Here is a 21958-nt window from a genome sequence, read left to right as displayed (position 1 = left end):
ATAAATACCAGTCCATGTAGAAGCAGATGGACAACTTATGTAATATTAGATGGTCTTTCTACAGAGAATTCCTGAGAGAGATCTAGATAGAGATAAAGTGAGAAATCTAGGAGAGATTTGTAACTCTTTCAAGGGTAAGACCTTATAATCAATAAGAAAACATCTTCTTTCCCGTGGATGTAGGTCTTCATGGCCGAACCACGTTACATGATTGTGTCAATCTTTACATTTCATGCTCTTTACATATTGTTCATCTTTAATCTTGTATGTTTTAGTAGTTTTCAGTCTTTAATTTCACTTGGATGTAGTCATCAGAAAAGATGCAACTACAATATTAGTATAAAATAGATTGTCAACCCCAAATATTGCAAAGCATACAATGTGCTTCCCGTCAAAGAAGTAATCAAGGAAATGTCATAAGCCATTATATAGGAATCGATATTTGATATTAGATACATTAAAAAACTATGTTATTAATATAAAATAGATTGCCAACTCTAAATAATGTAAAGCATATGAAGTAGTTCCCATCAAAGAAAGTGTAATTAAGGAGCACACATATATATTTTTCTTCATAAGTACTTGCTTTAAAAATAAAGCGGCTAATTCAACTGTTTTTCCAGGCTCCAACTTCTTGTAGTTGAATGAAAAATCACACACATTATACAGTTGTCTTGATATCTGACATTAAAGACACTAAAAATAACACGATATTAGTATAAAATAGATTGTCAACCCCAAATATTGCAAAGCATACAATATGCTTCCCGTCAAAGAAGTAATCAAGGAAATGTCATAAGCCATTATATAGGAATCAATATCTAATATTAGAGACATTAAAAAACTATGTTATTGATATAAAATAGGTTGCCAACTCTAAATAGTGTAAAGCATATGAAGTGGTTCCCATCAAAGAAAGTGTAATTAAGGAAGCACACATATATATTTTTCTTCATAAGTACTTGCGTTAAAAATAAAGCGGCTAATTCAACCGTTTTTCCAGGCTCCAACTTCTTGTAGTTGAATGAAAAATCACACACATTATATAGTTGTCTTGATATCTGATATTAGAGATGCTAAAACTAACACAATCTAATTAAAAAATAGATTGCCAACCCTAAATATTGCAAAGCATGTAACTTGCTTCCCATCAAAGAAGTAATCAAGAAAATGCACTGATATATCATATATCTTTCTTAAGAATCATAAACTTGTGTTAAGAATCAAGCGACCAACTCTAGTTCTCTTCCAAGCTCCAAGTCCGTAAAGTTGAATGAAAAATCATGCTCATCATGTAGTTGTATCGATATTTGATATTAGAGATACTAAAAATCGATATTAATAGAAAATAAAATTTTAACCCTAACTAGTGCAAAGAATATGAAGTGTATCCGTCGAAGATTATGTAATAAAGTAAATACAATGACATATATTTCTTCAGAAATTATATACTTGTGTTAAGAATCAAGCGGCCAACCCAACCTAGACACCAACTCCTTATAGTTAAATGAAAAATCACAATCATATATAATTGTATCAAGTGTATGATATTGATGACATTAAAAGAACACACGATATAACATAAAATAGTTTTCCAATTCTAAATAGTACAAAACAGATGAAATGCTTACCGCTAAAGAAGTTTTAATCAAGGAAATGAACTAACTCCCACTAAGACTCTGTTTGATTGGTACTTTAACCGCAAGGATTGTCTACTAATTATTGATTGGAGTACTTTATTGGCAAAGGGAATCTAAATTGTATTGGTTACTTAAATAATGTGGTTGTTGGAATTTTAGTGATGCTATGGCTAATTTCATTATGCATGGACATTATTTTGGCTTGAAACAAAACAGAGAACCCTATTGGAATTGAACGATTAAAGATCCCTTTTTTTTACACCAATCATAGGTCAAGTTAACGAAGTGTCATTACGCACGACATGGTCTAAAAAACAAAGCAATTTCCTGCGTATAGCCAGTTCGAGAAAGAAAATGAATAATAAGTATAGGTTTCTAAGAAGACAATAATTCAATAATCTAGCAGAACCCCATCCAAAATATCCGAAAAAATTTATAAATGAAAGCCAAGAGATAGTAGAATGCTCTTGGGACAATAACTTAACAATGTTGCTTGAGATTTACATCCACCCTTATTCCTATTTGGTTCAACATAAAAATGAAAATGGTGGACGGGGCCAGTATTAACCTGGTTTATAATTATATATTCACTACTACATCATCGAAAATACTTGTACATATTTAGAGAATATATCTAAGATGATACAAAGAATTGTTCATTTTAAAAATATTCAAACATAAAACAGACCCTTGTTTGTCGAAACCACTTTGGCCCAATACCATATTACTGCAACATGAATATTCTACAATCATGGTTTTTTTATGCCATGGTTCATTGTCAAGGTTGGTGTTTGACGAAGTTACCATGATGAGGTATTCCTGAAACACACTTCATGAGGGATTCAATGACAACCCTCACTGTTAGTAAATTATCACTGTAAATAAGAACGTCGCGATCAATTGGTAGACCCTAATTGGAGATCATATATCTTGCCAGTGGTTACCACATCCGATGCTGGTGTTTCGACAAATCTTTGATGTTAATGAACAAAAATATTGAAGTACCGGAAGATGCTTTACCCATGCTTCAACCTCCAACCACAAAAGGTATTTGCATAAAACAAAGTGTTAGAGCATTGCTCGGTTGAACCCACCAAGCGTTGGTATGTCAAGTTTGGTTGTCATATTTTAGTGTCAAAACTCATGTTAAGAGTCGCTTGATTATGTACTAGAGTGAACTTCGTATAGGTTAGCTTGAAAATATTAGGATATGAGACATTAAAAGTATTGCGAAGTCTTGAAGATGTGAAGAAGCAAGGAGCTACAACGACAACAATCATCCTTCCACTTGAGGTTAGTGATATTTGACTTGAATTGTTTCATTCCCTAACGTATCTTTCAAGTCGTGCATATTGAAAACATAACTGCGAAGCATATTTGAACTCTAGATAGACATAGTATTAAGGAATACAATACGAGGTTTATTGCTTAACCATTAAAATTTGTAGATAAGATATCGCCATAATCATTTGAATGCTATTATGATTATGTATGGGTATGAGGTGAGGATTTCATCCTAGGGAACAATGTTTACATGTGTTATAAGGAAGTAAGTTCATAAACTTGTTTGTGAACCGAAAATGAAATTGACAGGTGTTATTGGTTTTGTTATTCATTGCATATCTTATGAACAACCAATATGTGTGATAGAGTATAACCGCTCACAACTTGTTGTGTTCTTGGTAGAACTATTCACAAAGGCCTGACTTATGTATTGGTATAACTTTTATTAGTAAAACCAATTTTAAGTAATCACCTGTGGTATGATCGGATGTTGTATGTCTGACCTTGTAAGGGAAAGGGAACCGATCCTTGTAAGGGGTGCAGTACATAAAAGGGAACCGATCCTTGTATGAGGTGCCGCAAGGTTTATAGCAGAAAAGGGAACCGATCCTATGGACATGTGCAACACATATAAGTTTGATACCATATATATGTGGGGAACCGATCCTAGTACCTAGTCAACCGAATCTTTGGGAAGCTAGTGTGACTATGTGTAGTACTCACATGGAGGTAGAACCGAAACTTGTTTTGGTAGAACTGTAAACCCATGATTGTGATTGAATGTTGGTTTCATCAATCACATAGTTCTTGAAAGTCACATGAACCAATTATAAACTTGTTTGGAAGTGTGGAAAATCGTTCTCCGGAAGAAGATTGTGTCAAGAAAAGTTTACATAACTTACAATCTCCTCATATGGCTATGAAGTCAAAACAGGTGCCATTCAATGCTTCATATCCACGAACCAGTACATTTTGTGGAAAAATGAATCATTATGCTATCCATTGCTTTGCCAGGAGGAAACAGATTTCTAAACTTCATAATTTGCTTCTTCCCACTGTCAATGGAATAAATACTCTGTTGACTACTGCAGTGAATCATATACCCACAAAAAACCAGAAACTTTATAAATATGATCTCTTTCCTAGAAATCGTTACAGGGCTCAAATGCATTCCAGTGTTGCTGATAAAAGCATTCCCTGTGTTTATAAGGATGTTGGTAGTAAATATAAGTCTAGAAAATGGATCCCCTTCTATCTTGATCCTCTTGAACCGGTTGCAAGAGGTCTTAGATTTAGTCCTTAGAGAATATCTTCTGACAGATATGCTGAACTAGCCGAGTCTTACTTCTCTGAATTGAGTACCAATCAAATAAAGAAGGATAAACAAAGACGATAGTCATTTAATGAGATAAAGGCTCATACTTGTGTAAATTAATCACAAGGTTGATATCTCACCTACCAAAAATCCTAGTTGTATGAGAATTGAATAGGTATACTCTTAGCAAAGTGGCTCTGATTATCTAACTAATTTATTATCATTCTTAGATGAATAATTAGTCATACACTTTTACATGAGTATTTTTTTAATCTTTCACTTTTATTAGATATCCTTCTTTGCTTTCAAACTTAGTTTTTTTTAAATCTAAAAGCATGGGCTTTTTCATATGGGATTTATGAACCATCCTCTCACGGCTACATGTACGGTTTTGGGAGTCTTTCACGAACCTGTCTTGTAAACCCTATATCTCTCGAATCATAGTTATATACCTATACTATTGAGTTGAACTTCTCACTCTAGGTTTTATATTACCAATGGCGTCTTCCTCCTGCTCATGGGATTTACCTGAAGACTTCGTTGATAATGGGGTATATTTCGAGTTCGATAAAGAGAAGGGAACTGTTGTTCAAGTTGAGGGATCCTTTCCTCAATCTCCTGATTCCTATTCGGATAGTGAGGAGGTTGAAGAGATTTCGTCTGATGTAGTTCTTGACTTTCTAAAGAACTTTGAGGCTGCAAAACAACAACTTGTTGATGACCCGTGTTAAAGAACTTCCCAATAAGGATATTCTTCCCAAAGTTGCAGAGGATACTGTCGTTCACAAGCTTGAAAACCTCAAGACTCATGAGGATCCAGAACCGTCTATATGACTTTAGTTCGTGTTCGGCATTAGCATAAAAGTCTGTTTTTGATTTAAGTTTGCCTGGTAAATCTTCTATTTTTCTGTTTTTGTTTAGAAGAATAACTATAGTTTGGAATAGCTATCATTGTGATTACACATATCTATATCCAACGTTTTCATCTTCATGTTTTTTAGATTTATTGGTTTAAATTCTAAATTGGTTTGGAAGATGATTTTTGCAGTATTAATCTTTATGGTTTTATATATTGCAATTGTTTATGGGATATGTGTGTTTTTGTTCGTGAACTAGGATTGTCCCATATCTTGTCAAAAGTAAAGTCTTTCGTAAGTCGGTATTCTTATATTGATAAAGGAATGAATGAACTTTTGACAAATACAAAAGTTAAGCATATATTGTCAATTATTGACGAAGATAGGTTAAAATCTTTTGTTTTCAAGGATTATGTCTATTGTATGTCATGGTGCAAATTGTGATGGAAAATAGAATGAATCCTTGTGTATTCCGCAGTAATTGATCTTCCCTAATCCATATTTTATGTATTACTGTAAGGCTCCTTAATGTATCTTATGTTGAGCACTAAACAACCATGTTGATTATTTTTATGATTAGCCTTGTTGTTGTTCCGTAAGGTAATTTATGTCGAGTAATGAGCGATTAATTCTTACATATTTACTACTCAAAATATATATTGTTGGTGCTTATTTTGGTATTTATTGTGTTTTTGTAGGTAAATGAATAAAATGGGCTCTTCAAAGAAAATCGGCTAAACCTAGGATTCCAAGAAGAAAATATGGACTACGGAGTACAGGGGTCGTGGATACTTTTGGATCTAAATGGGATGGGCCCAATTTAAGTTAGTGAAGGAGATGATGGGATGAAGTTAGTTTAAGAAATTAACATGCTCGGACATTTTGGTCTCGTGGATTTTAGGATGAAGGACTTGGTGATTAGTTCTCGAAGGATTTAGGAGATATCACGTAAAATGAAAAATCCTACTCAATAATTAATGTACGAGGTATGTCGACATGGTGGAGGAAGAAAGGAAACTAAATATCTTTTGCAACTAAAGAAGATTGATTTTGAGCATAATATATACTTCACCACATTAATACATGACATCTGTTTTGGAATTGAGATAATGACAAAATGAGTACTTACCTCGTACATAATATCAGTATGTGCTCATATAATATTTTCTTTCCCATGAAAAGAAAAGCAAGTGGTCGGACATGTGGCGAGTCTTTATTAGGTGATATTGTGTATTCTTATACAAGTGCACACTCCCATTGGACATGACATGTGGAAGAGAATTAAAAGAGGAAGGTTAGATTTTGTTGAAATCTATATATTGATGTCGAGAACAGGAAACCAGGGGAATTATTGGAGAGCCGGTAGCCAGTTTCATAATTTTCTTTTATTTCTTCTATTTAGTTTTCTTTATAATAATGAGGAACTAGAATCACATGCTGGGATTATGGAGGAAGCGTTGTTCCAATAATAAAGTGGTATTTTCTTATTAATTTATTATTGCAATTTCTTTATGATTATTTGCACTGAACTATAATTGATTATAATATTTTGATTTAATTAGTTGTGTTCTCTCTTGATGGTGCATGCTTAGCTTAGAGCTCTTGATGTTCCATAGTTGCGATTAACAATTAATATTTTGGAAATCTAATATTGGCAATATCTTAGAATCAAATTGAACGTATGAATTGCATAAATATTGTTGTTAACTGAATCACTTAAAAATTGGTCAATGGTGGAATCCATAGTCTCAGTTCTTTCCATAATCTTAAATCTTAAATCAATCTTCACAAGTCCGAGAGAACGACAACCTTCTTACCACTATATAAAATTCGATCAATTTTTGGCGCCACCGACGCGGATTTATTTATAGATTTGTTTTTAGGTTTTATTTTATTTGTTCTTTTTTACGCGTTTTGGTATTTTTGTTTGCTTTCAGATTTGGAGCTAAGCTAAAGGAAAAGAGAAAGTGCTGAAAAGAATGGAAAAGCCCAAAAAGGAAAGAAAAGAGAAATCCAAAAGTAATGAAGAAGAAGATTTTGTAAATAATTTTTTTTTTTTTAGAAACTGTAATTAAGGTTTTTATTTTTGTAATATTTTATTTTTGGACATTTTTTTTTCTTCTTTTCTTTTGGACATTGAACATTGGACTTTATTTTTAAAACCCTACGGAAGGGTAGTTTTAAATAAACTGTTTGCAGAGAAGGACGACGATTACGATATCGCCTCGGCCCCTCGGGTTCGTAAATGACATAGGAGTCGTGGCCCGAGTCGACTTCAACGGTTCATCCCTCATATGGAACGGGAGGTAAGAATTCTAAACACCCGTGAATCCCCTGTAAGCGGGTTTACTGGATGATTTCGTATGCATATATGTTAAGGACCTGAAATCAAATTTAATTTTCTATTAAATGGCAAGGCCTGGCCAAATCAAGATAAGGACTCGGATTTCATCATCGTTTCCTTCTTGCCCGCCTTAGGAACACGTAAACTACGCGAACCTAAGCCTTAAAATTTGGAGTAGAACGAGACCGATAGGGTAACGAGCTTATTATGGAATTCGTTCGGAAAATATTGGTTACTCTTTTGAGCATACTTTGAAGTTCATGATGGTTTCTGTGAGTTGAATACACCGCCTTGTAACGTCGGTGAGGCCTTGGGTATCAAAGCACCATTGAGCTTCCCTCGTCTCTATTCAACTTACTTTAACTCGGATCGATTCTAGAGAGGTTTGCTCAGATTGTAATGAATTCTTTTTCGAAAGAATAAAAGCTGGTCTAAAAACAATCTAAGGGAGCCTTCATGCTTTTTGTTTGCTAGATAAAATAGGTTTGTTGTGGTCGAGTCGGCCTTCTTTGTGTTTGTTTAGGATTCCATTGCAGTTAGGATGTCGAACTGGTATAGCCAATACAATGATTATTCGACTAAACAACATGAACATTATTCTTTTTATGACCATAGTATGAATAGTGGTTGGAAACACCAAACTTTTGAAGGTTATGGCTCATACCATGGTGATCCCAATTACTATTCACATGAATACCGGTCATACGAGCAAAATTCCTATAATTCCTCTTCTCTAGATGAGGCACGTAAGATACTTGAGTCAACGCGTAAGTTACATCAGTCGACACATAAGTCAGCGGACACATATGACTTAGTTATAGACGAAAGAACTGTAACAATAAGTGAACCTTCTTTAGAAGATAACCTCAGGAAGTTAGCTGAGTCAACATGTAAGTTAACTGAGTCAACACGTGAGTTTGCTGAGTCAACACGTAGGCTTGAGTTAGAGACGGAAGAAAGAATTGCTCGAATTGCACTGAATTGCCAATACATTGCTTCAAAAATCAACCTTGAAAATGAGGAAAATTTTTATTTACATAATCAAGATGACAAGGATAGAATTGGAAGAAATACTTTAGATGAGGTTCAACCATTTTCATGTTATTATGATTATGATGAGGATAGTGCTGATGAAGAATCTGAAATATTTAGGCATAGTGATCAGGAATTTGTTACTCCAACTGAGCTTTATAATGATAATATTATATCTAGTTCAAATCCAAATAATTTTAATAATTATTCACCTATTCAAAAGGACGAGGATTTGACTAAAGATAAGACTTCCTTAGATGATGTAGTATTTCCTTTTGATTACGAAGGCGATGATAGTTTAGAGGAGAGGGTTTATCCTGAGAATATTGTTTTCGAGTCTAGCGATTTAGAAAGATTAGTCTTAGAAAAACAAAATGAAATCGTAGAGATGAGTGAGGATGTACCTGACTTAGAAGAATCAATTGACCATTTTCAGGAATTTGATGACCTTGAAACTAGGGAAGTTGTGACTAGTCTTTATAGAGACACTGAAAACTCTAAGTTTGGGGTGATTTTTATTCTCTATGTGCTTTAACTCTTACAAAGGTCCCTCACTTGGAACTAAACATATATGCCTCAACTATTTTACAAGATTATCTTCATACACGTTTTCCTGAACCTAATGATGTCCAGAAAGAAGTTCAGTTGTTAGAAACCCATCCTCTGGTTGATGTGGTTAACCCAGGATACGATACCTCGATTGACTTTGTTTTCCCACCAAATTTTCTTTCTCTAATTGTGGGAACTTATGAAATTCAAATGTGTCAGATATTAAGTTTCGAGACTAAACCTAATTACTTTAGTAGATTAGGGTTGACATATTTGTTTAAGGAAGACCACCACTCTCTTTGTGGTCAGTTGTGTAAGTCAAATTTGATTGACTTTAAGGATCCGCAATTATTTAGGTTATTATTATGTGCTTCTAAGTTTTTATTTGAGTTTTTCCAGACTCTAGAACCTGAACATTCGGATCTAACTTTTGAGGAAATGCAACCCAGGAAAATATATTATCTAGACCCAGTTATAGAACCTGAACCTGAACCATATCTAGATGTAGTTGTCTTAAACAGGAAACTAGACAAGGGTGTGCTTTATTTGTTAACTTTCTTGGCATGGTGCATATTCCTTTTACTCGTGATAGCTCTATTTGGTTTTGGTGATCCGCAGTTATTCCGGCTATTACTTTATGATTCTATAAGCTGACATCCTTTCTTAGTCTGGCTGAAGACTTTAAAATTAGCACTTCTTGGGAGGTAACCCATGCTCTTGCAACGCGGTAATATATTTCCTTAACTCTTTTGCTTCAGGTGGTAACAGTTTCTCCTTGTTCATGCTTTTAATTTTATCTTTAGAACATTGAGGACAATGTTAGATTTAAGTTTGGGGGTATGGGAGAAACTTTTAGTTGCAATGAATAAACTCCAGAGCCTAGAAATTTATGCTTATTAAGGTTGGCACTAACCAATATAAGTGAATAAGAACATCTTGGTTGTAGGAATTGAGGAACCAATCTGATTAGATGGAAACATCTAAAGAGTCTATTCAAAAAAGCACAGATCTCAGGTGTTAGAATTAAAAAAAAAAAACATGGTGGTTTCGCCATATCTCGTTGAATCATAATCCTTCTTTTTTTATTTTTTTTAAATTGATTTGGTGGGGCACACGATTCAAGTCGTTACCATTTCTAGGGTGAAATAGAGTGATTGAGATACCAAAAAAAAAAAATTGAGATCAGACCATCAGACCAACCGAAATAAATTTAATAAAGTCGACCACCGGTGCCCTTGTATATGCCAGTTGTGTTGACCTAGAGTTAGGTTTATCGACCACTGGTCCCCTTGTATATGCCAGTTGTGTTGATATTACTCAGACCGGTATCTCAGTCCATTAGGATAGGTTCATCTTGGCAGAGGCCTTCAGACAGATATGGGAAATACCGTTCACTTTAAACCATCTATTTTTTCTCTTTATCCATCTTCTTAATCTTTCCATGTGATTGGTAGACTCTGGTTATGATGTCCAGAAACTATCTGAGCAGAGCTCTGTCACTTATATATGAATTTTAGTATGTTGAGTGCAAACTCGTGTACAACAATTAGAATTTCGCATCAGGGTACTTCCTCCTGTAGTCAATGAGAGTATGCCAACCAAGGATATTCTTTTGTGCCTTTCAAGGTTCTGCGTAGATAGCTAGGGTCTGGAGTAAAGGTTTTGTGGGTACACCTCTGGTAAACCCTCCCGAGACTATAACTCGGTCACTAGGGCCACCTAGTGAGTTTTTATTTTCTAGAATAAATTTGCTCGAGGATTAGCAAAATATAAGTTTGGGGTGTGATGAGCGATTAATTCTTACATATTTACTACCCAAAATATATATTGTTGGTGCTTATTTTGGTATTTATTGTGTTTTTGTAGGTAAATGAATAAAATGGGATCTTCAAAGAAAATCGGTTAAACCTAGGATTCCAAGAAGAAAATATGGACTACGGAGTACAGGGGTCGTGGATACTTTTGGATCTAAATGGGATAGGCCCAATTTAAATTAGTGAAGCAGATGATGGGATGAAGTTGGTTTAAGAAATTAACATGCTCGGGCATTTTGGTCTCGTGGATTTTAGGATGAAGGAATTGGTGATTAGTTCTCGAAGGATTTAGGAGATATCACGTAAAATGAAAAATCCTACTCAATAATTAATGTACGAGGTATGTCGACATGGTGGAGGAAGAAAGGAAACTAAATATCTTTTGCAACTAAAGAAGATTGATTTTGAGCATAATATATACTTCACCACATTAATACATGACATCTGTTTTGGAATTGAGATAATGACAAAATGAGTACTTACCTCGTACATAAGATCCGTATGTGCTCATATAATATTTTCTTTCCCATGAAAAGAAAAGCAAGTGGTCGGACATGTGGCGAGTCTTTATTAGGTGATATTGTGTATTCTTAGACAAGTGCACACTCCCATTGGACATGACATGTGGAAGAGAATTAAAAGAGGAAGGTTATATTTTGTTGAAATCTATATATTGATGTCGAGAACAGGAAACCAGGTGAATTATTGGAGAGCCGGTGAGCTGGTTTCATAATTTTCTTTTATTTCTTTTATTTAGTTTTCTTTATAATAATGAGGAACTAGAATCACATGCTGGGATTATGGAGGAAGCGTTGTTCCAATAATAAAGTGGTATTTTCTTATCAATTTATTTTTGCAATTTCTTTATGATTATTTGCACTGAACTATAATTGATTATAATATTTTGATTAATTGGTTGTGTTCTCTCTTGATGGTGTATGCTTAGCTTAGAGCTCTTGATGTTCCATACTTGCGATTAACAATTAATATTTTGGAAATCTAATATTGGCAATATCTTAGAATCAAATTGAACGTATGAATTGCATAAATATTGTTGTTAACTGAATCACTTATAAATTGGTCAATGGTGGAATCCATAGTCTCGGTTCTTTCCATAATCTTAAATCTTAAATCAATCTTCACAAGTCCGAGAGAACGATAACCTTCTTACCACTATTTAAAATTCGACAATCGAGCATTTTTGAACTAAATTAATCATTTTGTTTGGTTATTTAGTTATGACTCCGTAAGTTTTTATGTTTGAGCGTTTTTGACTGGGTTGATTATTTTCATGATTAAATTAGTCATTGATCCGTAGATTCTCTTATGTCGAGTATGGACAATTAAATTGATTACTTTTTGTGATTAGTTTGGTTGTGTATTTCAATTAAATTATTCATGGGTTCTCTTGTGGTTCATTTAATTGAGTATTTTGGATTCAAATTCATACTTGTATGTGATTTATTATGTCCAAATAAATCCTTCTTTTCTTTCGAAATTAAGGTTGCTCTTGTTATTCTTTCGAGAATGACATATTATGGGGAATAGTTCTTTTTGAACTTGTGCTTAATTGCCAAACCTTTGTGGGGAGTGCGGATGTGGAATATTATAGGGGTTATCTTGTATCTTTAAACTCCTTGATGAATGCATTTAGATTCGGCTTTATGATTGCATCTAAATAAGATGATCTGTGTTTCTTTCTTTTGGTCATGAAATGTCTCTTTCAGAAATTTCATTAGGATCCCGTTCTTGTACCTTTGCCAAATTTATTGACAAAAATGAGGAGAATTAATATGTAGTTCACACAACAAATACATATGGTTTTCGGATCATTATGTAAGGGGGAGTAGTTTCCATGTGAGATGGAGTATTGACTAAGAGGGAGTGATACATATCACCATAGTATTGTTATTGAAGTTGTGATACAATTGAACTTTGACGTTGTATTATGATACTATGACACTGTATAAGAATGATTGAGAACTATTGTTTTCTTGTTGTTATAGCTAAGGATTTTCAACACCGATGATGCTAAACTTACAATCTTTGGGATCATTGGAGTACTTGGAAGTGACGAAGATTTCAAGTAATGTTGAAGATTAGACATGTGGAATAGGAGCTACAAAAGTTTATTTATTTATTTTTTGTATTCCATATGTATTAATAGTTTTGTCATTAAAATTGACAAAGGGGGAGATTGTTAGAGCATTGCTCGGTCGAACTCGCATGCGTTGCTATCTCAAGCATGTTTGTCAATGTTAGTGATGAAAACTATGAGTCTTGATTTCTATCCTACATATCTAAAGGTATTGGACTAGGATATAAAGTGTAGTTAAGCTCAAGACTCCATAACAATCATCAGACAAGACGGATGACTACTCAAGGAACTGGTGGAACTTCATCAACTAAAAGGTATGTGGAGACTTGAACTTATCTGTCACTCAAAAGTCTATTTACTCTATCTCCTACTCTTGAGACAAAAGTTGTTTTGATTTATAGACTTTCATTATACACATTTGCTATTTCGAGCCGAGTTTATCTCGCCTATCTATTTCTCGAAATATGTGTTGGTAAGATTTCTCTTTAGCCAAATTCATCTTTACTTAATGACAAATGTCATGTTATGTTTCAATCACTTTGAAAATTGCTCTGACGAAAAATGGTCTGTGAATAACGACTATATAACGTCCTCTGAGAATGTTTAAGTGATTCAAATGAGAGTTTAGATTACATAACCATTGGTAGGATATAAGCATTGTTGTGGAAACACATATATGTATAAGTCCTTATTCCTTGAACCAAAGTTTGCGAACTTTGTTGATCAAGAGAAACGGAATGTGGCGTGAGCCAAGTCCGCGAACTGGCGGAAGTTCTCGACCCGAGAATTTCTGCTGGAGTTTATGTGCTCTTTCCGTGAGCTTAAGTCCGCGAACTTGAGTTGGTTATATCTAAAATAGGTTGTTCTTGAACTCATGTTTAAATAAACTAAGGAATGCTTTTGCAAACCGTGTCTATAAAGTTCATGAACCGATTCGAGTGAATCAAACCGTTTTTGCTTCGATTGTGTCTTGTGTAGTTACATAAGATCTAAGCAATTGAAAAACTCTCAAACCAGTTCATTTGAGTCATTTGGACTAGTTATGGTAAAGAAGAATATGGTGGATATGAAAGTGATCATATGGCTAACCAATTGGTTAACTATTGTTGAACCAACAAATGTTAATGTTTAGGTACGGTTACATAAACCCAAAATTGGACATTTCATTTGTGTGTAACAAGCTAAATTTTCGATCCAATGGTTTAGAAATATTATCTTGAATCTAATCAGGTTTTCATCTAACGGTGAGTATTGAATGCTTTGTTACCAAGCTAACATTGATTGCAAACCCTGATTTGAAAGACTATATAAGGGAGAACTCTAGCAACTGGGAAACCTAATCCCCACACCTTACGTGTGATACTGGTTGCATAAGCTACAGTCGATTCTCCTTTAACCTTGGGTTTTCTTCTCTAAACCAGGTTAACGACTTAAAGACTTCATTGGGATTGTGAAGCCAGACCGATACTACTTTTCTTGTAATTGTGTGATCTGATCTTGTTGTTTCTATCCTTTTGAGTACAATTGTAATAATTGGCTAGAGATTTATATCTCCGATAGGCAAGATAGAAAAGTAATCACAAACACTTCATCTCATCGTTTTTGATTCCGCAATATATTTTTCACTGCGTCGATTAAGATTATTGTGAGGTGATTGATAATACTAGGCTGTTTTTCGGGAATATAAGTCCGGGTTATCAATTGGTTCCTGTTCACCTTGATTTATCGAAAAACAGAGCAAAACTCGTAGGTATATTCGTGGGAGACGGATTTATCTATTACCGTAGACTTTTTGTGTGATACAGATTTGTTTATTAAAGTCTTCGACTTTGGGTCGTAGCAACTCTTAGTTGTGGGTGACATCACCTAAGGGAATCAAGTACGTATCATCCTGCTGGGATCAAAGGCGTATGAGCATAATTGTACCTTGGATCAGTGTGAGATTGATTGGGGTTCAACTACAGTACAGACCGAAGTTAGTTTGGAGTAGGCCAGTGTCTGTAGCGGCTTAATACAGTGTGTGTTCAATCTGGACTAGGTCCCGGGGTTTTTCTGCATTTGCGGTTTCCTCGTTAACAAAATTCTGGTGTCTGTGTTATTTCTTTTCCACATTATATTTGTTTATATAATTGAAATATCACAGGTTGTGCGTTGTTCAATAAATTCGAATATCCGACCTTTTGGTTATTGATTTAAATTTATTGACACTTGGATATTGGTCTTTGGTACCATCCAAGTTATCTCTCTTTGATAAAAACTCGCAGATTTCTATTTGCTTGAGTAAAGATCAAATCAAGAGATTGAGATATAAACTCTTTGATATACTTTTCTCTAGATTGAGTCTGACTGTCTAGTTGATTCTATAGAAAGCATATTGGAGTTTATCCATACAGATTGCTAATCGAATTGTTGGGTGTGGTTGTTGTACCCCCCGATTTTTCAATAACATATAAAGCATATTTATGTATCTCTAGTATTAGTGACTTGTTCATTCTTTTATGATCAAAGTGCCAATGAGGTATACACTAGTTGTTTTATACAACTTGGTATATTGGATTTTGAAGCATAATGTTTATCTTTTGAACTTCATAATTGCGACATAACAATATTTGGTAATTACTTATTAGGTTAGTATGTTGAACTTTGGGTTGATTCCATGCCTATAAAACTATATTTAACTGCATGAGTTTAAGGAAGTAGACTTGCAAAACTTTTTCCGTAGTTGAAAAGAACCAGAAGATTTATTCTAAGACTGATCCCTTACACACGATCTATAGCAGGACCAATCCCACGGATCTATAGCAGGAATGATTCCTACTTGGAGATTTATAAAAGGACATATCCCTTACTTGGGTATCTATATCAGGACCGACCTTAGGTTAACCAATTGTAAAGCGTATTTCCAACTTATCTATTACTTTAGGGTTTGCGTAGATATCGGAACATGTTTTGGGTAATATTGAAAGTTCATTAATGTTGAAATAATCATGTGTTGAACTCTTATTGTTTAATGTTCAAGTATTTTCCTTGATGCTCAAGGTGAGATCTCAAACTGAAATATCCCATAATATCTTTTGGCGTTCAGAATTTATGTGTCTTTAATTTTCTTGTATTAAAACATATCTCTTGATATTATATTAGTAAAATATACTTGAATGATACCTGATACTTGGCTATCACCCATGAGATATTTTGGTATATTAGTTGGAAAACAGTTGAAATCTTAATAAAAAACCGAAAATTGGTATTTACTTACCTTTGCATATTTTCGGGTTTAGAAATTCCTTGGTGTCATACTACCTTGGTTATTATAAATTGTGAAGTTTTTTATTCTTGAAAACTTATCCTATAATACACGTAATTGATTTTGTAGTTGGTGTGAGGTTACCACTAGTAGTATTCTCGTAATAATTAGTTAAAATCTCTTATGTGCGCTACATTTAAAGACTTATTCGGGATCAAGAATATCTAGTAGCACTGATGGTGGAAACTAAAATCGTATTGTTACTTAAATTTTTGATTATTTATTTGGTCGGCTAGCGGTATAGTTGAACCTTGGTATCACCTAGTTTGTTTATTATGTGATCCTTCTCTTCTGATACAAGATCACTCGAACTAGATCAAGGACCAGTGATTTCAGATCTGAACTTTATTGATTGAATATCTGAAGACAGGACTTGTGATCATCCACTATTAACAGAATCTACTATGTGCGTGATTGATTATAAGGGAATTAAGTTTATGCAGGTACTTTGAAGATTTTCTTATTGGTATTCTGATCTTTATTATACTTCTTCAACACTTAATTTACTAGGATCCGGCAAGCTCTTTTATCTTGTTAGAGTAATTATAGCTTGTTGTATAGATCAAAAATTCATCTCTCGGTGTTTCTCTTTAAGAATTGAATTTGATAAATTGAGAATTAATATTGATTATCTTTGATAGTCTTTATATCTTAGTTGATCTAACCGACACAGAGGAGTTTATATGGGCCAAAGACGTTTGGTACCACAATAGAAGTTAACGAAACACAAAATACCACAAGTTAACATACTAGCATTCCATTTTTTTTGTGTTTGGCTAATTCGCCCCCAACAAAACATAGACTTTGGGTCGCACATACGTAATGTAATTAGATTTTTAGATCCACTGTTTTGATATGTGATCTAGTTTTCAGGCGCGGTTGATTTGGGTTATTGGAGATCAGAGTTTTCCAATTTTCAGGCATCACTTCATTCAGCTCAATCAAGATCTAGCACAGGGACGGTTGATATTTTTTTGATCGAGAAAATAGATGGTTATTGTAATGAAAGAGTATTGATTTGGTCGGTAAGTTTGTGAGAAAGGGTTTCCAGTAAAAGAGTTTTAATTAGGCTCGTGATGGAAAACTCCTGATGGTCCTTTAAGGTTATGATCTATAATTGTTGTAGGTGATTGTCAACAAGTAGTCCTTATTCTTGCAGGTTGTTTTCGAGAGTTCAAATTGTCGTAGTAAGGCAATAAGATTTTGGTTATACAAACATACCATCCTTTTTGTTACAAAAGTTAAATGTATTGTAGAAAGAAGTACGCAAGTATGAAATGCTAGTTGTTCTTTTGTTCAGACCTTTCAACAAGTTGAGAACAAACCTTTAATTATTTTTTTTGCGAACTCATAAAAGTTCCGAGGGTGGGTGTGTTCTAGGTCAACATTTCCACTTGATTCACGTAGTATAATCCTGCACCAAAAAAATTGGCCAAGTAGTATCATCATCGTCACTGTTGTATATAAACTATAAGGGTTTTACTATTCACTTCTACATGCACTTACTTCGATACTTCCATCGTTTTATAATTGAACAACAAACCTACTATGATAAGCTTTAGTATTATCTCTGTCTTGCAATCGGTCTAGAGAAACTCCCTTTATCAAACACATGATGAAGCGCAATGCATACACTCCGCGATCACCAGAACTAAACCAATAAAAAAGAAGTGTCAATTTTCGATTACCAACTGCACCATCTAGGATATAGAATGTGCATCTAACGAGATATCAAAGAACTAATCTCGAGCTTTGTGTAGGGACTAATTAATCAAAGTCTGCGTAGTCGCAATTCCATTCTCAATTCTCTAGGATTGTCCTCAGAATATCGCAGATAGCGACGACCTCGGATGGGTTCCCTAACCTCTTGGTGGATTTTTATGATTTTCATGATTATATAGAGAATCGTAGATACAAATTTTCTATGTCCTCAAGAGGAATTCGATTGCTACCCAATGATTGCCGTTCACCAGCACCGGAGCGTAAACCAATTTAACCTCGGACCATGGTTTACCATCAATGTTTTATTTCCCCGCTATGTGTAATTTTTTGTAATATAAGCAATCCTTTTCTTTTGTCTTGGATCTCAGTGTTCGATCTCTAGCTTGCCGCTGTTTTTCAGGACGATGGTTAATAAAACGTGAGAAACATCACATTACAAAACATCGTAAACATGTGCAAAATCCAAGTATATTTATAGTCAAAATGTGATAAGTTTCATAGTTTTCATATAATACTCACAGTGAAGTAACTACCAACGGTGGTCCACCGAGTTTTCTTCGTGAATCCAGGGTATTTGCGCATCGAGTGCAATACACAATTAACAATCTGCAAGAGGTTTCAAAATAGGTAAGCTGACGAGTAAATTCATAAAATATCATGAACATAAACTATAATAAAACAATCTACTTACAGTGTCTGATAACCAGTCGGACCGTGGTTGTGATGTTCCTCCCAATAACTTCACATATTCATACCATTTCAATCTTTGTTCCGTCTCTCCAGTCTCTTCCATCAGAGATTTCTTAGGACATGGGTCGTTTGCCTTCTTGGTTTCCTTTGGATCCATATTTTCCCTGCGCATTTTAACGATCATGAGACAATTACTTTTGAATTAAATGTGGTAAATAAGCGATAGACACTTTCCTTCTCCATATGTGAAGGTTCAGCTTCCTTTTATAGTTTTTTGAGATACCTGGATCCTCAATTTTCTCCCCAGCGTAGATTTTTTTAGATACGTGAGTCGTGCATACAGTGATGAGATATGTGGTCCCGCCTTTACGATTCTACGCCTTTTTAAGTTGGGTACGTCAGGGGATTTGTCTTCATCATTACACCGCCCCACAATTTCTACATCCGCACCCACTGGAGAATTATATGTTTCATCTCCTTTATAATCCTCCTCGCTAGGCACATCAATATTTTCGTTTTCAAAGGCCATGGGAAACGCAATTTTAGAGTTTGGATAGAGACCTACATCAGTTTCTTCTTCTTTTTCTTCCATCCCTTTACCGTCATCATCTGGAATACGTACTTTCTTTACCGTCTCTTTTGATTTTAAAACTACTTCAGTATTAATGACCGAGTCCATCTGTGTGGAAGCAGCTGTTGTGTTACCCCGATCTCCATCACAGGATGTCTCCCCCCTGCGGTGTTTTTATCCACATACCTAATGTTGGATGGAGTCAACTTCTCTCATAAGAAAATAACAATCATATTTGTTAGCCGGATTCCGTAACTCTGTATAAAGTATCTGACCCATGTCCTACACCAACCTCCCGCGTAAATTCCTTGGTCGTTCCCGACCAAGAGGATTCATATACCTTGTTAGATTCTTTTGGAACATCAGACAGTTCCACAATATCCTCCAACACCTCCTTATCATCTACTATGCCAAGCAATCTAAGGGAGTCGTCATTGTACAACTCGTACTCAGAACAATCCACTATTATCCCATGTCTCAAGGATACAAGTTCACTGTATATCGGTTCTTTGGTGCAACACGTTCCATGATAGTGCGCCACCGACCGCAAGTATAGTTAGACACAACCCATCCACATAAACCCCTAATTTCAAGAATACTTGCCAATGCCCAAGCATGAAATAACAACAATAGTTAGAACTTGAACTGTACAGACTACAAACCTCCCAAGTATACAAGATGAATAAGTCCATTTAAATAGAATATGTGAACTTACTATCAGAGCATGATAGTCTAGACACCCTGTAATGAGCCGGCAAGCCCAACCGGCCACTTTTCTTTGGTTCACTGTCTTTCTTGACAACACTTGATTTCTTAGTTTTCTTTCCATGCTTCACGGTTGTAGCTGATCGAAATGTTCAGGTGGTTTTTCTAAGACTAACATGACCCCGTGAGAACTTGTTGAAGTTATTCAAGTTGTCCACCAAATGGCGATATTCTCCCTTTACTACAGCTCTCCGCGAGCAACCCAAAAGCAAAACGTGCACAAAAAAGAGAATCACCAACTTAGCGTTTTCATCGTCAGTGCAGGTGGTCAAATATCCGTTCTCGAATCGCATACGGAGTTTGCTTATTGTTCCCCTTTTTCCCCAGGGAAATGAGTTTTCATGATTGGTGAATCCGTGATACATTTTGGGAGTGGGTTATCCAGATCTTCCTTTGTTGCCATTGACAACCTGAAGTTAAGTCCCATAGTAAGTGCAAATTTTTTCATCCCAAACCTCAAGATATGCCCTCCAACCCTAAAGTTCATACAAAATGGATCACCATCATCTTGTCTCTGATAGACACATTTTTGTGTCTGAGTTGTCCTCAATTTTTTGTATTGTTGGTACTCGATTTTGTACTTATTAGGGTGTTTTATGTATTTGTAGGTATTTTTGGGAAATAAATATTTTTGTAAAAATCGGCTCGAAAAGTTATGCGAAGTACCCCCGGAGGACATTTGATATTCGGACTCCCAAAGTTTGGATCAGGGGCACCCTCGGGACACCCCTCAAGGAAGCTACTATTCGCACCCCTTCTCTGGATAGGGGCAAGCTTTCCTCCTCATTTGAATTCTGAAAAATGGCAGGAAAACCAAGTTTCAATTGCCGGATTTAGGGTTTGGGATTTGAGCTTGTTGCAATGAGACTAAAGGGCTGGAATTAATTATGTATACTCCTATGGGCTAGACAAGGATGATGTATGTGTTGGTTTCGATCCAGTTGGGTTGTATACCAAGATTCGAAGAAATCAGGGAGTTACTCACCGGAGGAGATATTCACAAGATTGCGCGAGCATCAGAGGAGTTTGCACGTGTTTGGAAGAACCTAACAACTATTTGGAGTGTGAAGGAGTTAAATATTGCAATTTGGAAGCTTCAGAATGCGTGTAGAAATCAAAAATCTGAATTATTTCCTAAACTTGCCGTAAAGAATAATGTCGAATAATGGAGAATTATATGTAGTTATGGCGAGAGATTTCGGGTCTGGGAGGTTATATAAGTTGCTGAGGAGCAGTACGAAGTGGCAGAGGATGTTAGGGAGAGTTTAGAGCAATAACAGAACCAGAAAAAGCAAGTTGCAGAGACGAGTTTACTGCTGCTGCTATGAAGAACACGAAGAACATCGACCGTAGAAGAAAGTCGTTGTTGCTACAGTGGCAGTGACACTTAATTGTTATCGTTTTTCTGTAACAGTAGTTTGTAACAAATAAAAATGTTACAAATCCGGTTTTAATCATATTTAATCCCTTTTCATCATTTGTAAACCACTTTTGAGCATGAATAAATTCTTTGAGAGGGCTTTCAACATGATGAGCGGCTAAAATACCCGATGATCAAGGCAAATGAGGAAACTATTCACTCATGCTTGATTGGTGATTTCTTTTTACGATTTCTTTAATTATTCATTTAATTTAATTCACTAGGATCAACACAAAGATAAAATTGGTTTTCTTAATTAGTCGTGAATCAATTCGATGTGTTAGGCTTGGAATCAATTCTTTGATAATTCATACTTAGGGGTTACAATTTAATATTTGGACACCTTATAGATTAATAGTGAATTAATGAGAAAAAGAGCTTAATAATAATTTCAGAAATATCATTATAAACCAATCAACTAGAAGGAATAGTGGAATCCATAGCCTTGGTCAATTTTTAAATCTTGAATTCACTTTTAATTTTGTTAAGTTTTCTTTATTTTTAAGTTTTATTAAGTCTAAAACCTATTGCTTTCACAAGTCTTGAACGAACA

Source organism: Papaver somniferum, chromosome 4, assembly GCF_003573695.1.
Source record: "Papaver somniferum cultivar HN1 chromosome 4, ASM357369v1, whole genome shotgun sequence".
NCBI classification, from domain to species: domain Eukaryota; kingdom Viridiplantae; phylum Streptophyta; class Magnoliopsida; order Ranunculales; family Papaveraceae; genus Papaver; species Papaver somniferum.
The sequence above is the reverse complement of the archived record's forward strand: the minus strand, read 5'-3'. Positions refer to the sequence as shown.